The sequence below is a fragment of the Eschrichtius robustus genome, chromosome 13, assembly GCF_028021215.1.
Source record: "Eschrichtius robustus isolate mEscRob2 chromosome 13, mEscRob2.pri, whole genome shotgun sequence".
Lineage (NCBI taxonomy): Eukaryota > Metazoa > Chordata > Mammalia > Artiodactyla > Eschrichtiidae > Eschrichtius > Eschrichtius robustus.
In genome coordinates, this window is record NC_090836.1 from 36,733,708 (window position 1) to 36,753,795 (window position 20,088).

Consider the following 20,088-nt stretch of genomic DNA (forward strand, 5'->3'; position numbering starts at 1 on the left):
CTCTACCTGTCTCGGAGTCTTTCTATTTATTGCAGGTTTTTCTGATTTTCAATTCTAAAGCTTGATTGGTGGCAGACTCCACTGTAAGATGAACTTCCCTATCTTGTTTCTCGGAATAGTATTGCATTTCCCCTTATGATATTTCAGAAGGGATGTTTGACCCAACAGCATTGATTTTCTCTATTATCCTAGTTGTGATGGGGCGGTTAAATTGCAATATGCATCGTTACAGCACATAATTCTGTAGGCTGATGCTGAGTTCTAGAAAGAGTTGTATCGCCATTCTAATCATTTTGTGGTCCTTTTCTGTATGGAAAAGATCTAAGCTTATATTTCCCAGATAAAGGCATTTGCATAAATATGGTAAGATAAAATTAGAAAAAAGAAAAAAGGAAGTCTATGTTTTTCAGATATTCCAGCTCTCTAGTCCTTACCAGTATGTAATTAAAGGAATCAATGCAGAATCAAAGCATTGCTGTAGAAAAATAAGCAACAAGCATTCTTTATTCTGCAGATGTGCAGAATCTGCATCTTGCCCATGTTATTGTCCTCATAATCAAAAGACATTGGGAGGAAGAGCACTGTTCTCTCATAAGTGTAAGACAATTAGTCTCAAACATACAGAGACAAATAAGTGATTTAAATCTTTACCAAACCTGTCAATCTATCTATGAGCAGTTTTAAGACACAAAATGAATAAAATTTACATTTATTACCACTCGGTATAAATTATTTATAACTAGAATCTTAAGGATTAAATAAGTTTAATTATCTGTGTCCAGTACCCTTATTGTTCACATGAAGAAATCTTGTGTATGTGTATTAGTAAAACTACACGTAAGTACATGGAGTATAAACCTTGGGTGCGTTAGGCCCTGAAGGCACAGAGATTAATGAATTATCCAAGGTGATACAGATTGGCAGTGGCAGAGCTGACTAAAACCCACCTTTCCTGACTCCCCTTTTAATTCTCCTTTTGTTATATTTCAAATGTGATTATTTGCAAGACTACTGCAAATAATAATTTGCAATATGCATCATTACAGCACATAACTGTAATGTACGTGTAATTTAAATCATTGTGTTTCTTTAGTGGGGAAGGGCAGGGATTTGGACCTCCTCAAGGAAGATCATTTTTATAGTAATTTATTTTATTTTGTGTATTTCTTGAGTGTCAGCCATGAGAGTATAGAAGACCACTGTGGGTGAACATGCTATAGGTGTGCCCATGTGGGTGTGGGCCTACCATGATCCTGTTTGTGTCTTTCATGGGGTCGACTACAAAGAAGTAAAAGATGATGGGTCTCAGTGTCTTTCCATAAACTTTAGGAGATCTGGGCATTTGTGGATATGGAACTGATATTCAAGATTTCAAGACTTCTCTATGGGCACCCAAGGTTCAACCTACATGCTTATGTGTATCTTTACTAAGGCACAAATGTGAGTTGACTTCTATGAGAGACCAGTTTCAGAAAGATAGTCACTTAGCTATTGTGTGAACCCTGATAACCACACCCACATTAAAACAAGATGTTTATTTTCTTGCTGTTAAATCCTGCAGAGGAACTCATATGAAGTATTAGAAACTCTGGTTTTGCAGATTCAAGTAAATTCATGATTACTGCTTGTTCAGTAATGATAATATTGTAACATAGGTCAGTTACAAGACAAAACTAACTTTAATAATTTTAAAAATGGCTATAACTTAGTATTTATAACATCATTAAATGTCTAAAGAGCTCTTTAACGTTTTTATTATGTTTTACAAATATTTTATGAAAAAGTTATATGATATAATGATATTTTGGAAATGAGGGAATCTTTTTTATAAGTTCCCTGGATTTCTCTCTCTTAAATGCAGTAAACCTATTTGGAGACAAGGCATTCATACACAAAGCAACCTATGCATTCACAGAGAAGAATGCAAATTAACATAAAATAATATACAAGTAAAGTGCCATTAAAACATGCTCTATTTGTAATGATAAAATTCTTTTCATAGTAATCTTATACTATCACCTGTTACTACTTCTGTGGATCCTTCTATGTCTCTAGGCAAAGCTACTGGTTCATAGGATACTAGTTCCTCAGTTTCTATGTTGTAATAGAATGATATGTATACTGGTCTTTTTCTCTATAAGGTAAGCAAGATAATGCTATCTTAGTTGTTCCTACAGTACACAGTAAATACTTGCTAAATGAATGAATTAAATATTGTTTGAAGTGGCGATCCATTGAAATTTGAAAATCTTTTTCTCTACAGAGAATTCTATTGTACAAATTGAACATATAACATGCATAAGAGGTACTGAGTAAAAGTCATGGACCCAAAGGGGTTCATGAGTTTCTCCATTAAAATTTTGGTGAAATATTCATATAGGAATTTTTTGGTAAAAATGTGAGGCCTTTCACTAAAGCTGTTATCCATGGAAATGAAACTTAAAAAGAAGGAATAGAAAATGTACAAGGATATACCAGATGTTTTACTATTTTGTTTAATCCTTCCTGTGTTCCATAACTTACATATTATTAGCCAGATATTTTAGACAAGGATATCTGTTTTAGATAGAGTATGTAGCAAAATAAGATTTGAACCCAGGCCTGTCTATCCAACTCCAAAAAATCTACTATGTTTTCCTTATACTACACATTTACTCAAGGTAAGAGATGAGATGGTCAAGAATATTCTTTTGAGTAAGGCTGAAAACTATCTCAGACAAAATTGTATTAGTGAGTTTTATTTTTAATTTTTGTGTGCTAATAATAAATTAACTGAAACACTTTCCCCATCAGTTCAAATGCTGATTTTCAAGTTTTCCCCTGTTATTGTAGAGAGAAAACACTTTGTGCCAGCTTAGCAGTTTTAAGTGACAAATTGCTTACATTAATATATATATTCTTCCAGCACTAAAACACTAAAAATTACATGCAAAGGTCTAGCATTGCTATTCTCAAAAATAACGACCAATCCATTAGCTAATATCTGTGGATATAAGGGAAACAAGAGGCTTGAGAAAGTTCATTATTACAGGGAAGAGCATGCTTCTCAAATTCTTCTCACCAAACCCAGCCCTCCACAGACCTAAGGAAGCTCTCTGGTTAAACAAACCAGCGCTGCTACCTCCCAAAGAAGAGTGATTTCACTGAGGTAAGGGGCTTGCCAGGGTTCATTCCGGGGAACCCAGGTGTCCAGCTGATTTGTGGTAGCAGGGAGCCTAGCCCTGCTGGTAGAATGCAATAGTATCCACATCGGTGTCAGACTTCACCTTGGCCTGAGGTGAGCGCTGCTTCCAGGGCAACTGCCCCAGTTCTCGCCATGTGACCTGAGATGTTGGCAACTACAGCTCCAAGAAGTGCACTTTGAATCAGAGGATAAAACGAGCAGATGAGGTAGGGCCCGTTTCACATGATTTCCCCATCTATGTGCCATGCTCAGGGGGACTTTGAAATCTGTGACAAGAGGCTAGGGAGATTGGGATGCAGGGGGTGGGGGAAGCTGAGAGGATAAAGCCCCTTGATAGAGTGCGTTATAGGCCTCAAATGTCTTCAGAGGTCAGGGGTCCAGGCATGTAACTCAAATGACTGCAGAAGGCCATTTTGGGGCAGCTGTTTTGCCAATCAAGAATGTAGGTCCAGCAAAGCCAGTTCTTCAAGTTTTCATGAGAAGCTAGAAATTCATTTTTTTTTTTAATGTGAAATCTGTTGGTTTTTAAATATTTGCAACTAAGTTAGAGTTTTTTGTTTGTTTTGTTTTGTTTTTTTGGCCTCGCCGCGCGGCACGTGAGATTTTATTTCCCCAACCAGGGATGAACCCGCACTTCCTACAGTGGAAGCTCGGAGTCCTAACCACTGGACCTCCAGGGAGGTCCCCAAGTTAGAGCTTTAAAGTGGTGTGAGGTCAAAGAAAATAATTCCACAGGCCAAATTGCCACCAGTTTGTAAGCTTTGGTATAGGGCAGCTATCTGGGACTCTGGAGGGAAAGGACCTGCCTCATTCCCTCTAAGAGAGATGGATTTCATTGGTCTGGGATGAGTCCCAAGCAACAGATTACCCTAATGTGAAATTGAGGTTGAGCCCTACTCACTTAATAGGTGGCATGAAGTGATGGAATTCCAAGTGCTGTAGGGCCGTATCAACAAGGCTTCCCTGGCTGCCTTTTCTCCTACATTCTCTTATGCAATTTATCAACAGAGCCATAACTTCAGTAATTCCCTCTGCCTGTGTTTCTCCAACTTAAATGTGCATAAGAATAACTCAGGAGCTTATTAAAATAGAAATTACTAAACACACTGCAGGAGATTCTGATTCAGTAGATGGGTTCTAGAATTTGCTCTTAACATCCACCTTAGTTTACTGTAACACAGATGGTCTGGAGACCACACTTTAGAAACACTGACCCATGATGGATACTGATGGCTGGCACATCTGTTATTTCAGCCCTAGTTTCTTGCCTAAGTTATATAGATCTGTATACACAACTGCCTGCTGGGAATCTCCACCATCTTTACCTGGATATCTCAAACTTATTGTCTGAGTCCAAGTGTATTATTTTCTTCCAAAGTCTGCATACAGGCATATTTTTTATTTCATTGAAATGCATCATCATCAACTTAGTTTCCCAAGCCAGAAATCTGCATTTGCACCTTTGATGGGTAGGGACTAGCATTCAGGGTGTAAGGGGTATACGGTGGGCACCAGCATGCCCACCAAGCAGCTGCTTTCTTATCCAAGCTTTGCCGCGTCTGCTCAGTTATTCTACTTTGGCTTTCTAAGTGTAATCCAGTTCTTCTGGGACAAGACAATAATAATAACAGCTTTATTTATTGAGGTTTACTCTGTACCAGGCACTCTTCTAAGTGTTTCACATGTATTAATTCAATCTTTTCTTGAAGCCACTGAATTCTCTGTCTAGATTTTGCCAGTTCCATACCCCCTGAAGCTAAATCTGCTCCCCATCTTTCCATTTGCCGGCTGCGACCTCTGCTTCAAAATAGATAGTGTCATCTTTTCCCCACAATCATACCACCCACCTAACTACAGACCCCGGGATCTAGGATCCCTGCTATTATTTTCTACTCATGATTTCAGGGATATTGATGGCTTCCTGAATTGAAATCATATTTAACTATAGTATGATAAATCAGGTTGCTGCCTACTCTAAAACAATGGAGTGCTAGAGTCAGAAGGGCATTCAGAGATTGTCTAGTCCAGTTTCTTTACATTACACACTTGGAAACTGAGGCTTCGAACCACAAAGTGATTTTCTAAGGGTAAGAGAGAAGTAAGAGAGCTGGGGATCAAACCTCAGTTTTCTGTTTTCATGTCTAATGCTGGAATGCAAACCCTATTCTAAGGGAGCTACCTGATACTGTGGATTTTTGTTGTGTATTTTCTGTATCTGCCTGCATATAGAATAGTGCCTGGAACAGTGCAGTGATTGTGAATATATACACCACAGATGCATCGATCTATGCTTGGTTGGCAATACAATGACCAGAAAACCCCTCTGACATGAAGAACTGTGATTACATTGCAGGAACTTTATTATGTTTAAGGTAGTATGTGGACTATTTACCACCTCTAGTAAAAATGCAATGAAGGAAATAGATATAAGATTGTGGCAGCAAGGAGCTAGCTAATTATTCTGCACAAGTGTCCCTCAAGAGAAACCTGCCCTGGCCACCCTTTCTAAAATTTCCATATCTTTCTCCATGCTCTGATTCTACCTACTTTTATTTATTTATTTATTTTTCCTTTTTTTTCATTGAAGTATAGTGGACTTACAATATAATATTAGTTTCAGGTGTACAGCATAGTGATTCAGTGTTTTTCTGATTATACTGCATTAAAAGTTATTACAAGATAATGGCTGTAATGCCCTGTGCTATACAATATATTCTTGTTGCTTATCTATTTTATACATAGTAGTTTGTATCTCTTTATCCCATACCCCTAATTTGCCCCTCCCGCCTCTACCTACTTTTCTTAATAGCATGTCTCACTGCCAGAAATTATGTCATTATGCATTTTGTGTTTACTATCTACACAGTCACTAAAATAAACTATATGAGAGCACGGGCTTTGTTTTTTTAAACACCACATCGCTGGAAGTGTCTGACACAGTAGAACTTCCTGAAAATGATGGTTTTAAGTTTTGGAACGGAAGCTTAAATAACATGCAACACTTCTTCATTCAGAGGCCTAATATACCTCTCCAAATAGAAGCAAAATAAAGAGCCAGGGCTGTACAGTGCTGGAGTCATAATGTGAGAGATTTGGATAACATTATTCAGAGGAATATTTGCAAAAAAAACACTTTATCATTAAGTAAATGACTTCTCCCATGTGTTTTTTACCCTGTATTGGAGTAACCCAGTACTGTAAGTAAAATCATGACATTTGGACAGGAGATGCTTCCTCATTGGTGAGTGCAAATGTAATGGGTTGAATAGTGTCCCCCCAGAATTCATGTTCCCTTGGTAACTCAGAACATGATTGTATTTGAAAATAAGTTCTCTATAGATGTAACTAGTTAAGGATCTTGAGATGAAATCATGCTGGATTTGCGGTGGGTCCTAAATCCAATGACTGTATCTTTATAAGAAAAAGGAGAGGGCTTCCCTGGTGGTGCAGTGGTTGAGAGTCCGCCTGCCGATGCAGGAGACGCGGGTTCGAGCCCTGGTCTGGGAAGATCCCACATGCCGCGGAGCGGCTGGGCCCGTGAGCCGCAATTGCTGAGCCTGCGCATCTGGAGCCTGTGCTCCGCAACAAGAGAGGCCGCGATAGTGAGAGGCCCGCGCACCGCGATGAAGAGTGGCCCCCGCTTGCCACAACTAGAGAAAGCCCTCACACAGAAACGAAGACCCAGCACAGCCATAAATAAATTAAAAAAAAAAAAAAAAAGAAAAAGGAGAGGGAGATTTGGACACAGAGACAGAAGAGAAGGTGATGTGAAGACTGGGGTGATGCACATACCAAGCTGAGGGACACCAGGAGCCTCCAGAAGCTGGAAGGGGCAGGAGAGGGCTCTCTCCTACACTCTTTGCAGGGAGAAGGCCCTGATGTCACCTTGACTTCAGACTTCTGGCCCCCAGACCTGTGAGCAAATCAGTGTCTGTTGTTTTAAGCCACCATTTATGGTGATTTGTCATAGCAGCCTAGGAAACGAACACAGTGAAAACAGGAGATATTTGCTTACTTGTGGATAGGAGGATGTGGATTGTGCCGTAGATAAATTAGTCTACAATATTTTGAAGTTAAGTATTATAATACCTAACTCACTATGAGAGGATAATGCTCTCTGTGAAACTCATCCTTTTTTTAAAATTAATTTTTATTGAAGTATAGTTGATTTACAGTATTATATTAGTTTCACGTGCACTACATAGTGATTCAGTATTTTTGCAGATTATACTCCATTATAGGTTATTACAAGATAATGATTATAATTCCCTGTGCTATAAAGAATAGCCTTGTTGCTTATCTATTTTATGTATAGTAGTTTGTATGTTAATCCCATACCCCTAATTTGTCCTTTCCCCTCCCCTCTCCCCTTTGGTGACCACAAGTTTGTTTTCTATGTCTGTGAGTCTGTTTCTGTTTTGCATATATATTTATTTGTATTTTTTTTTATTCCACATATAAGTGATATCATACAGTATTTGTCTTTCTCTGTCTGACTTATTTCACTAAGTATAATATCTTCTAGGTCCATCCACATTGCTGCAAATGGCAGAATTTCATTCTTTTTTTATGGCTAATATTCCACTGTGTATGTATACCACATCTTCTTAGTCCAATCATCTGTTGATGAACACTAAGTTTGTATCCAAGTCTTGGCTACTATAAATAATGCTGCTATGAACATTGGGGTGCATGTATCTTTTTGAGTTAATGTTTTCATTTTCTTCAGATGTATACCCAGGAGTGGAATTACTGGATCACGTGGTAGTAGTTCTATTTTCAGTTTTTGAGGAACCTCCATACTGTTTTCCATAGCGGCTGCACCAACGGTGTACAAGGATTACTTTTTCTTTGCATCCTCTCCAACAGGTGTTATTTGTTGACTTTTTGATAATAGCCATTCTTACAGGTGTGAGGTGATATCTCTTTGTGGTTTTGATTTGCATTTCTCTAACAATTAGCGATGTTGAACATCTTTTCACGTGCCTGTTAGCAATCTGTATGTCTTCTTTAGAAAATGTCTATTCAGGTCTTCTGCTCATTTTTTGCTTGGGTGGTTTATTTTTTTGATATTGAATTGTGTGAGCTGTCTATATATTTTAGATATTAACCCCTTGTCAGTCACATCATTTGCAAATATTTTCTCCCATTCTGTAGGTTGTCTTTTCATTTTGTTGATGGTTTCCTTTGCTGTACGAAAACTTTTAAGTTTAATTAGGTCCCATTTGTTTATTTTTGCTTTTGTTTCCCTTGCCTTAGGAGACTGATTCAAAAAATGTTGCTACAATCTATGACAAAGAATGTTCTGTCTATGTTCTCTCCTAGGAGTCTTATGGTTTTCATTCTTACATTTAGGTCTTTAAACCATTTTGAGTTTATTTTTGTATATGGTGTGAGGGAATGTTCTAATCTCATTGTTTTAGTACATGTGTCTCTCCAGTTTTTCCAGCACCACTTGAAGAGACTGTCTTTTTTCCATTGTATATTCTCACCTCCTTTGTCATAGATAAATTGGCATAGGTGTGTGGGTTTATTTCTGGGCTCTCTATTCTGTTTTCTTGATCTACGTATCTGCTTTTGTGCCAATACTACACTGTTTTGATTACTGTAACTTTGTAGTATATTCTGAAGTCTGGGAGTGTTATGCCTCCAGCTTTGTTCTTTTTTCTCAAGATTGCTTTGGCAATTTGAGGTCTTTTGTGGTTCCATATGAATTTTAGGATTATTTGTTCTAGTTCTGTGACAAACGTCATGGGTATTTTGATAGGGATTGCATTAAATCTGTGGATTGCTTTGGGCAATATGGCCATTTCAGCAATATTAATTCTTCCAATCCAAGGGCATAGGATATCTTTAGATTTCTTTGTATCAGCTTCATTATCCTTCATCAATGTTTATAGTTTTCAGAGTATAGATCTTTCATATCCTTGGTTAAATTTATTATGATTTTTTTTTTTACTTTCTCTTTCTGGTATTTCATTATTGGTGAATAGATATTCAACAGGTTACTGTATATTAATCTCATATCTTACAAACTTCATTTACTCTAATAGTTTTTGGGTGGAGACTTTAGGGTTCTCTATATAAAATATCATGTCATCTTTATTTTATTTATTTATTTATATTAACTAGACATAGAATTTAGTTAAATATTTAAGAAAACAGAATAGAGGGCTACATAAAAATCCCACATGGTAAAACTTAAAAAACACTTATTCCTTTTAACAAAGGTTTAGGCATATTGTTTAGAGTTTCACTTGTCTTCAATAATATTAATAGCATCTAACATAATATTGGATGTTGTATCTGCTATTTCACAGGTAATATTCTATGCCACTTAACATATTTTGACTCATTTGTTCCCAACAAATCTATGTCCTAGATACCATTATTATCTTCATTTTACAAATGAGGAAACAGAAACACAAAGATGAGTGAATTGACCAGGGTTAAATGACGATCATGTCATCTTTAATCAGTGACACTTTTCCCTGTCACTATTTGCAGAGACATCTTTTTAATGACTTTCTAAAACTTGGAGGACTGGGCCAGCCAGGCTTCTGGGTTGAGCAGCTCTGATGGAGGAGGGGGCCCCAGGCACTGAAAAAAAGGTTTTTGAAGCCCCTCCTTATTTTTTCATAAATTGAAGAAGTGGAGGGTGGGGAGGATGGCTCCCCCTAACCCTTATGGGAGGCAGGGAGAACAGCCCTTCTGGTCTACAGGTAGAGTCAGGCTACTGTTTTTTATTTCATGGCTACATAAAAACAGGGCCATTGGCGTCAAACACAGAAGTAAATCATTTTCATTTCTTATTTTTTTAAAAATTCCTGGTGCTAATTATTTCTCTTATTATCCCCCTGCCCTGAGCCCCTTAGTGCTAACATAGCTAAAACTGAAAAGTCCATTTTTCAATAATCTGGCTTTCCTTACTTCTCCAAAGACATAATTCACTGTCCCCTACAATCTGCTCCTGTGAATGGACCATAACATTCCTGATCCTTCCAGCTTCTTCTCTTCATCCCCTCTTCCCACTTTCTCTCCTACTGGTCTTCCCTCTCTTTCTCCCCTGCTTCAGTGTGTATTGATTGAGAACCTTATGGGGAATGAGCATTGTTTCTGTGCTGCTCCCCTTTGCCTGGAATTTCTTCTTTCTCCCTTTTCTGCTTATCTAAATTCTCCTTATCCTTTAACTTTTGCTTCAAACACCTTCTTCCATTTGGTTAATACAGCAATTACTAAGGATAGTTTTTTGGGTTTTTTTTCTCCATTTCAAATTTCTATAGCTCTTATGGTCAGTAAAATGCATTTGGCCTTGATCACATGTCACCTTTTATTACTGTTTATGGTGATTATAATCCATCTCTTGTCTGTTCATTTGGATCATGAATTTCCTGAGGAAACAGACATGCTGTGTTTGTCTTTGAAACCTCAGTACCTTGCAGTGTTTTGATGGACTAGCTGCTTTGGATATGTTTATAGATTGGGTGGTATATTTGGTACTTTATATGAAATCAAGAGTTTTGGGGCTTCCCTGGTGGCGCAGTGGTTGAGAATCTGCCTGCCAATTCAGGGGACACGGGTTCGAGCCCTGGTCTGGGAAGATCCCACATGCCGTGGAGCAACTAGGCCCGTGAGCCACAACTACTGAGCCTGCGCGTCTGGAGCCTGTGCTCCGCAACAAGAGAGGCCGCGATAGTGAGAGGCCCGCGTGCCGCGATTAAGAGTGGCCCCCGCTTGCCACAACTAGAGAAAGCCCTAGCACAGAAACGAAGACCCAACACAGACATAAATAAAAATAAATTAATTAATTAATTAAAAAAAAAAGAGTTTTGAAGGCTCTCAAATCAAGCTTCTCCCCCTTGGGCTAGGTCTATGAAATCTGTCTAAATGGGTCTGTTGGAAACAGTGTGAAGAAGAAAAAAAAAAAGACCATTTGTTTTAGGAGAAATCAAGCAGGAGGAAAGCGAAGGTCAGCTCAAAACTGCCCAAAGGCAAATTTGCCATTTAAAACCAGCAGTCGCATTCCTGTGGATGAAGTCATCCCCAATCTCAGTCAAGGGCTGATTCTTGGCAGTGAGGCACTGGTCAGTTCTTAGGGTCTCTTGTATTTGCAAGAGTGGGTGAGAGGCAGAGGAGAGAGCGAGAAGAGGTAGTAAAAAGAAGTGAAGGGTGTGGCCAGTGAAACAATTGCCCCTCTCTGTCATCATAACAGAAATGGTTCTTTGAAGGAACTGTTGCATTTATGCAGACTCTTCAGGACGGGTGTGAGTCAGGGCTGATGTGGCCACCAAGTATGTGGCAGCTCTACTTCTGCTATGACTGCTAGTCTGCCCTTTGTTTGCATGACTCCTTTGTTCTAAAAACTGTACAGAAAAATCCCTTTGCCCGGCCATTTATAGGCTGAAATGGAGGCTAGGTGAATCAGTCATTTGGTAAAAGAAACTCTGTGGGAATATAAGCAGGGCAGGGATGAGATAAATAATTATGATAATAAAAAGAACATTTATGGAGAACTTAATATGAACGAGGCCAAATGTTAAAAGTAAAACACACATTATGTAATCCCTCTAACAACCTGTGAGGCAAGTACTAAGTAATTTGCTTAATATCACATTGCCACTATCTGTGCAGAACCAGGATTTCAGAGCACAGGCTCTAATATTCCAAGCAGTAGACATGTAATGATCTTTTCTCAAGCAAAATTCAGGACATGTGGACTAACTAAAATATATCAGGGACTTGCCTGGTGGCGCAGTGGTTAAGAATCTGCCTGCCAATGCAGGGGACACGGGTTCGAGCCCTGGTCCGGGAAGATCCCACATGCCACGGAGCAACTAAGCCCGTGTGCCACAACTACTGAGCCTGCACTGTAGAGCCCGCGAGCCACAACTACTGAAGCCCGCGAGCCTAGAGCCCGCGCTCCGCAACAAAGAAGCCACCGCAATGAGAAGCCCACGCACAGCAACGCAACTAGAGAAAGCCCGCGCGCAGCAACGAAGACCCAACGCAGCCAAAAATAAATAAATAAATACATTTATAAAATATATCAGTGTACGCTGGGTACAGTGGGGCTAGACATTTACAATTACGTCTGCTGAGGAAAATCCTGGCAAGAGAGTCATTGACCTTTAAATACCAGAAGAAAATTATGGATCAGTTTCAAATTTCTATTCTTGCCTCTTTGGAAACAAGGGAATTATACTGTTTATATTTGGAGTGTGCAATAAGCATCATCTTGATTGACCTATTGGAAGTTAAAAATGATTTTGCTTGGAGTACATCAAATCACTGATGAAAGGGTTTCCTGATAGACTTGGTACAGACTACTGATGCTTCCGCCTATAGTTTCCTTTTGCTTTCAAGGGGCCATTTAGAGAGGATACAGTTTGGTCATGATCAAAATTTTCACCAAATTTTGAAATGTATATTGAGCTTGTCTTTTCCTTTCTTTTAAAATACAGAGTATAACTGTATTATTAATCTACTGGGATAGATGAGGCAAACAGAAGAACATCATGTGGTTACTTCTAATTTCTGCCCTCTTGGGTCAGGCTGTACAAAGGAATTATATGTAAACAAGACATATTTTAAGCCTGTCTGTCTGCAGGGTTGACTCTGTATGTGGAGGTAGAGTAGGCAGAAGACTGGATAGTGGCATTTTAGAGTTTCCTACTTGAACTATTTATACCATTGCCCTGACATTGTCTGAAACTGTGGCCAATTTACTAGCTATAAAGAAAAGAAACGGAGCTGTCTGGGTTAAAATATGGATGGGATGAGTGTGAGATATGCAGCTCTGCCATCTTGGTTTCTTCTTGGGGCTTCTATCTATAATACCATTTTCAAACACTGCTGGCCAACACTAGAGAAATGGTTAATTTCTGTGAATAAACAGTCACCATCTGTGCACTGGACCAAAACATTTTGGTCTGGAGGAAAGTTTTCATAGAACATTAAGGTTTGATGGGAAGGAAGAATGGCCTTTATTGAGAGCCTATCATGTACCTGGCATTCTATATATAGGTGTCTTACACACATTAAGGCATTTAAAACTCCCAGTAGGTCTGTGTGGTAGGTGGCAACTGGGATGGAAAGAGACTGGAGAATAGGGAGAACGGTAGCCTAAATCCTGAATAGGATCTGTCCTTGAACAGGCCAAAAGACCTACCTTGGGCCCATAAGTCCGTGTCCAGATGTAACATCTCACCACTTTAATGGTGAAGAAAAGAAGACCTAGGGATTCTTACGGTCATCTTATAGTAGCAATCTGCTCAGGGTTGCAGCTAGGGTTGTGATGGAACCAGAATTCACACCCATATTCCTTATTCCAGGCCTCCTAACTGTAAAGCCCACATACCTTTTGAGGTACACAGGGAGGAAGTATAAGATGAGAGGTTAAAATGTGGGCTGGTGAGACACACGGCCTGGTTTCTGATCTTTACTCCACCGCTCTGGCTAGTCCTGAGATCCTGCATGAACTGCTCAGTCTCTGCTTGTCTCTTTCCTCAAAGGCAAACATAGAAGTGAAACTAACAGCAGTATCTCACAGGTCTGTTGCAGAGATTAAACATTTTAATACATGAAATGGGCCTGGTGCACAATAAGCCCTCAGGAAATCAAGCTTTTATCACTACATGTTATTGTGACAAAGATCAAGTGTAAAGGCTATTCTCCTGTCTGGTTCTTAGATAAGGGTGAACGGGAGATCGTGGATGGCTATCAAAGCAAAGGGCACAAGCTTCTTCGTCAGCGGTAAAAAGTGAGCATTGATATTGAAGAAAATCCTGCTCATTTCAATATTTTGCCTTGAAGTGGTCCTGGAGAACGGTATTCTTTAAAACTTGAGACCTCTCAATTAAGAACAGATAGTAAGCATTGGTTAAGTTTATTCTTAAAATTATTATTAAAGGAAGCCAGACCATGAGTTAAGAAGGCAGGGATCTAAAGGTAGGGTAATGAGCACCATGTAACCGAGGCCAGACTTTTCAGTTCTGATTAACTGAAATTCATTCTAGTAGATACCAGAGTAATTCAACCAATCATGGAGTGGAGTGAGTTCTATCTTTCAAGTAGACAGAAGAGAAGCTGCTCAATGATTTTTACCCCAATATCCTTTGAAATACAATGTGTTGTACACACTGTCTTTCAGGGATAGGAAAAGTGTCTTTTGTTTTGCTTTGTTTTGTTTTTCTGGGGGAGGGGGTGATAGTTAAGAACCCACAGGCCTCAGTATTATGCTGCACAATTTTTGAAGCTTTAATATTTTCCAGTTTTAACTAATTGAAGATTCCTCGCTTTAAATGAAGATATAAGGAAAATATAGCACGTGGTGAAGAGGTGGAGAAAAGGAAACCCTAGTACACTGTCAGTGGGAATGTAAATCGGTGTAGCCACTATGGTAAACATTATGGAGGTTCCTCAAAAAACAAAAAATAAAACTACCATATGATCCAGTAATCCCACTCCTGGGTATATATCTGAAGAAAACCCCCCCCACAAATTTGAAAAGATACATGCACCTCAATGTTCATTGCAGTATTATTTACAATAGCCAAGATATGGAAGCAACCTAAGTGTCCATCAACAGGTAAAGAAGATGTAGTATGTGTGTGTGTGTGTGTGTGTGTGTGTGTGTGTGTGTATATATATATATATATATAAAATGGTGTTTGCAGATGACATATACTATACATAGAGAATCCTAAAGATGCTACCAGAAAACTACTAGAGCTAATCAATGAATTTGGTAAAGTAGCAGGATACAAAATTAATGCACAGAAATCTCTTGCATTCCTATACACTAATGATGAAAAATCTGAAAGTGAAATTAAGAAAACACTCCCGTTTACCATTGCAACAAAAAGAATAAAATATCTAGGAATAAACCTACCTAAGGAGACAAAAGACCTGTATGCAGAAAATTATAAGACACTGATGAAAGAAATTAAAGATGATACAAATAGATGGAGAGATATACCATGTTCTTGGATTGGAAGAATCAACATTGTGAAAATGACTCTACTACCCAAAGCAATCTACAGATTCAATGCAATCCCTATCAAACTACCACTAGCATTTTTCACAGAACTAGAACAAAAAATTTCACAATTTGTATGGAAACACAAAAGACCCCGAATAGCCAAAGCAATCTTGAGAACGAGAAATGGAGCTGGAGGAATCAGGCTCCCTGACTTCAGACTATATTACAAAGCTACAGTAATCAAGACAGTTTGGTACTGGCACAAAAACAGAAATATAGATCAATGGAACAGGATAGAAAGCCCAGAGATAAACCCACGCACATATGGTCACCTTATCTTTGATAAAGGAGGCAAGCATATACAGTGGAGAAAAGACAGCCTCTTCAATAAGTGGTGCTGGGAAAATTGGACAGGTACATGTAAAAGAATGAAATTAGAACACTCCCTGACACCATACGCAAAAATAAACTCAAAATGGATTAAAGACCTAAGTGTAAGGCCAGACACTATCAAACTCTTAGAAGAAACATAGGCAGAACACTCTATGACATAAATCACAGCAAGATTCTTTTTGACCCAGCTGCTAGAGAAATGGAAATAAAAACACAAATAAACAAAAGGGACCTAATGAAACTGAAAAGCTTTTGCACAGCAAAGGAAACCATAAACAAGACCAAAAGACAACCCTCAGAATGGGAGAAAATATTTGCAAATGAAGCAACTGACAAAGGATTAATCTCCAAAATTTACAAGCAGCTCATTCAGCTCAATATCAAAAAAACAAACAACCCAATCCAAAAATGGGCAGAAGACCTAAATAGACATTTCTCCAAAGAAGATATACAGATAACCAACAGACACATGAAAGAATGCTCAACATCATTAATCATTAGAGAAATGCAAATCAAAACTACAATGAGATATCATCTCACACCAGTCAGAATGGCCATCATCAAAAAATCTACAAACAATAAATGCTGGAGAGGGTGTGGAGAAAAGGGAACACTCTTGCACTGTTGGTGGGAATGTAAATTGATACAGCCACTATGGAGAACAGTATGGAGGTTCCTTAAAAAAACTACAAATAGAACTACCATATGACCCAGCAATCCCACTACTGGGCATATACCCTGAGAAAACCATAATTCAAAAAGAGTCATGTACCAAAATGTTCATTGCAGCTCTATTTACAATAGCCAGGACATGGAAGCAACCTAAGTGTCCATCATCGGATGAATGGATAAAGAAGATGTGGCACATATATACAATGGAATATTACTCAGCCATAAAAAGAAATGAAATGGAGGTATTTGTAGTGAGGTGGATGGAGTTAGAGTCTGTCATACAGAGTGAAGTAAGTCAGAAAGAGAAAAACAAATACAGTATGCTAACACATATATATGGAATCTAAGGGAAAATAAAGGTCATGAAGAACCTAGTGGCAAGACGGGAATAAAGACACAGACCTACTAGAGAATGGACTTGAGGATATGGGGAGGGGGAGGGGTAAGATGTGACAGGGTGAGAGAGTGGCATGGACATATATACACTACCAAACGTAAAATAGATAGCTAGTGGGAAGCAGCCGCATAGCACAGGGAGATCAGCTCGGTGCTTTGTGACCACCTAGAGGGGTGGGATAGGGAGGGTGGGAGGGAGGGAGATGCAAGAGGGAAGAGATATGGGAACATATGTATATGTATAACTGATTCTCTTTGTTATAAAGCAGAAACTAACACACCATTGTAAAGCAATTATACTCCAATAAAATGTTTTAAAAAAAAAAGGAATACTACTCAGCTATCAGAAAGAATAAAATTCTGCCATTTGCAACAACATGGGTGGACCTGGAACGGTATTATGTTTAGTGAAATAGGTCAGACAAAGACAAATATTGTATGTTATCACTTATACATGGAATTTAAAAAATAAAGCAAATGGATGAATATAACAAAGACTCACGGATATAGAGAAAAAACTACTGGTTACCAGTGGGGAGAGGGGTGGGGGAGGGGCAACATTGGGTAGGGAATTAAGAGCTACAAACTACTATGTATAAAATAAATAAGCTACAAATATATATTGTACAGCACAGGGAAATATAGCCATTATCTTATAATAACTTTGGAATATAATCTATAAAAATACTGAATCACTATTCTGCACATCTGAAAGTAATATAATATTGTAAATCTATAGTTAAAATATGTATCTATATAGCATATGGAACTCATGTTAATTAGTTACATGGTTTAATAATTTTTTGTAAAGTAATCCTGATTATAGTTACAAAAGCACAGTAGACTCTAATAGTTAAACTGTGGAATTAATCTGCTATTTATTGAGCCATTACTATAACTCATCATGTTAGGTATTGAGGATGCAATGGTGAGTAAGATTTAGTCTCTGCCCTCAAAGAGCTTGTTGTTTAGTGGGGGAGAAAAAGAAGTTGCAAAAAAGTACGGCAAATGTAAGAAATGTCACAGTAAAATGTACAAGGTCCTAGCATAGGAAATAACTCTTTCTGGGAAAACTTGTGAAAGCTTCACTATGCTGAGAGTTCCATAAGATGATCACAAACTGTGACTACAATGTAGATATATGTGGTCATTCTTAGAAGTAGAACAAATGTCAAACTAGTGAGAAGTATGGCAGTGGACTCCCATTGATCCCTGTGTACACTAGCTACACTGCAGGACTTGGGAATGGCTCTCTCTATACCATCTCAAAATCTGCTGACATCTCAGCTCTCCCTGTTGCTACCCAATTTATTCCTGAATCATGCTGCCAGGCCAGGAGAGAGGCTCTTCTCCTCCTAAGTTTGCTACTGTTAAGTAGATATGAATTATCACATTTTCCATTTGACTATACAAACTAGTGGTCACTTCTGTTAGCATGGAATATCAGTATGCCGGATAGCAGTTTTTAATACATTATAAGCAACCTGTAAATTGATGTAGCAGTTGTTTTTGGGTGTGGATGGAAACAAGGCCACACACATATATGAAGGAAAAGACGCTACAACAGGAAGAAAGGAACCTGTTAAATGTGGTCAGAGGGTCTTCCTCCTGCATGCTGCAAAGGAATCATTTAAGCACTACAGAATGATAATTTATTGAGAGCTTCAGGCTGCAAAAAGGTTAAAAATTGTGCTCCTGTGTGCTTCCGTATATATGTGTGCATAAATGCATGTATGCATTTATATATGTGTGTATACATATGCAGCTCACTTCTAAGTGTGTAGGAATGTGTTTGTGCTTATAAAAGTGTGTACATGTGTGAATATATTAACATATGTTTTGTGTAAGTCAGACTGGAAAGTAAGTTTCAGACTTCTCAGATCGTCGCGGGCTCTGTCTCTTCCCACCCCCAGCCCTCCACGCCACCAATAGACAAAAGCAGGAAGGATGCCCTGTGACCCGACCGCGTTAGAAAGTTTGCAGCTCTTAGAGGACATTCCACCTGGGAACCTCATTGGTTCCCCTCAGGATGGTGGGTTTTATAAGAAGTCGGCCGATTCCCCCCGGGAAGAAGGGGCTGCAGTTGACAGGCTAGGCTGAAGCCCTGCCGCCCCCGGCCGCTACGCCCTATCCCTCCGGGTACCGAAGTCGGCCCCCGCCCGCTGCCCGCCGCCACCAGCTCTGCAGAGGAGGGCCCGGCCCGGGCAGCTCGGCCGCGGCGCACGACCCGCGGGCTGGAGTCGGGCCGCGGCACGGGCCCGAGGGGAGGGAGCGGGAGGGCAGGGGCGGGGGCGGCGGGAGGGCAGAGGCGGGGGCGGCGGGAGGCCATGCCTCCAGCTGCGGAAGCTGCCGCACAGCTGGAGCCGGCGCAGTCTGCGCGGCGCTGTCGCCCTCGCGCTCCCGCTGCCCGGCCCGCGGCCGGCGGACTTTGCGGAGGGCCCCCGGCGTAGGCGGCGACGGGTGTGGGCCGAGCCGGTATTTATAGCTCGGTGACAGCTGCGGTGGCAGCGACGCCGCCGGCCCGTCTCGCCGCGCTTGCCAGCGAGGCCGCGGGCGCGGCGGACGGCTGCGCTCCACCGGGTCTCCCGAGTGCGGACGCCCTGAGCCCGCGCGGCCCCCTTGGTGAGTACGCTGCCCGGGCGCCCGGCGCGCCTCCCCCGCCGCTCGGTCCCGCTGCGGCGGAGCCCTCCCGGTCCGGCCGCCCGCAGCCGCGCCCCCTCCTCGTCCTGCCCGCGACTGCGGCCCCGGCCGCGTCCCCCGGCCCGCTGCCCAGCGACTCCTCTCCTCCTTTCCCGGGGTCGACGCGCCGAGGGGCCGTGCAGTGCCCGGGAGGGGGGCGCGCACCTGCCTTCCAGCAAAAGGAGGAGGAGGAGGGCTAGGGGAGGGCTCGGGGCTCGGGGCGGCGGACCCTCAAACTACCGGGATCCGAGGGTGAGGGTCGTCGCCAGGACGGACGGTGAACTTTCTTCGCTTCAGGGGTTCCTAGGATGCGAACAGAGTAAAAGCCCCAGTATTGTTCGTTGATTAATTTAACAGGTTGTAGTTCAGGAGTGTTCGCCTTAAAAAACAAACCCCTCCATACCCCACAAAACTTCAGTGTTTGGGTGTTTACTGTCTTCATCGTGATTAATAAAGCTATTTGTCGAGTCCTGTTTTTGAAAATGCCCGAGGCCCACAAGTGTGTTTGACTCATGTGGGTCCACTTTGGCTGCCCTTATTCATTCTACTCGCTGTGGAACAATAAACGAGTGTGTGTGTATGAGAGAGAGATGCTAGTAAACATCACATGCTTATTTTAGTATTTATGTGTAGGTAAAAGTCTCATGAACAACATTTTTTTTTTCGAGTAAAAGTGTGTTGAATAAATGTATTTGAATAAACGTATTTTCCCCCTAGTTATAAATGATATGTTGTTTGAAATCCAGAGAAGGACTTCCAGGAAGATTTCAGGGTTTTGTTTTGT

The 20,088-nt window shown here is 40.4% G+C and overlaps 1 protein-coding gene across 3 annotated transcripts in view; it reads left to right on the plus strand.

The window, feature by feature from the left end:
* The first annotated feature begins 18,568 nt into the window (after window positions 1-18,568).
* TMEM117 (transmembrane protein 117) overlaps window positions 18,569-20,088 on the plus strand; it is a 526,689-nt gene continuing 525,169 nt past the window's right edge. For 2 of the 3 annotated variants that reach the window (XM_068561521.1, XM_068561523.1), the window contains exon 1: window positions 18,997-19,247. The gene's annotated coding sequence lies outside the window, so the exon portion shown is untranslated. Of the gene's footprint in view, window positions 18,658-18,996; window positions 19,248-20,088 lie in introns of those variants that run through there. The other variant, XM_068561522.1, reaches the window with a different exon arrangement.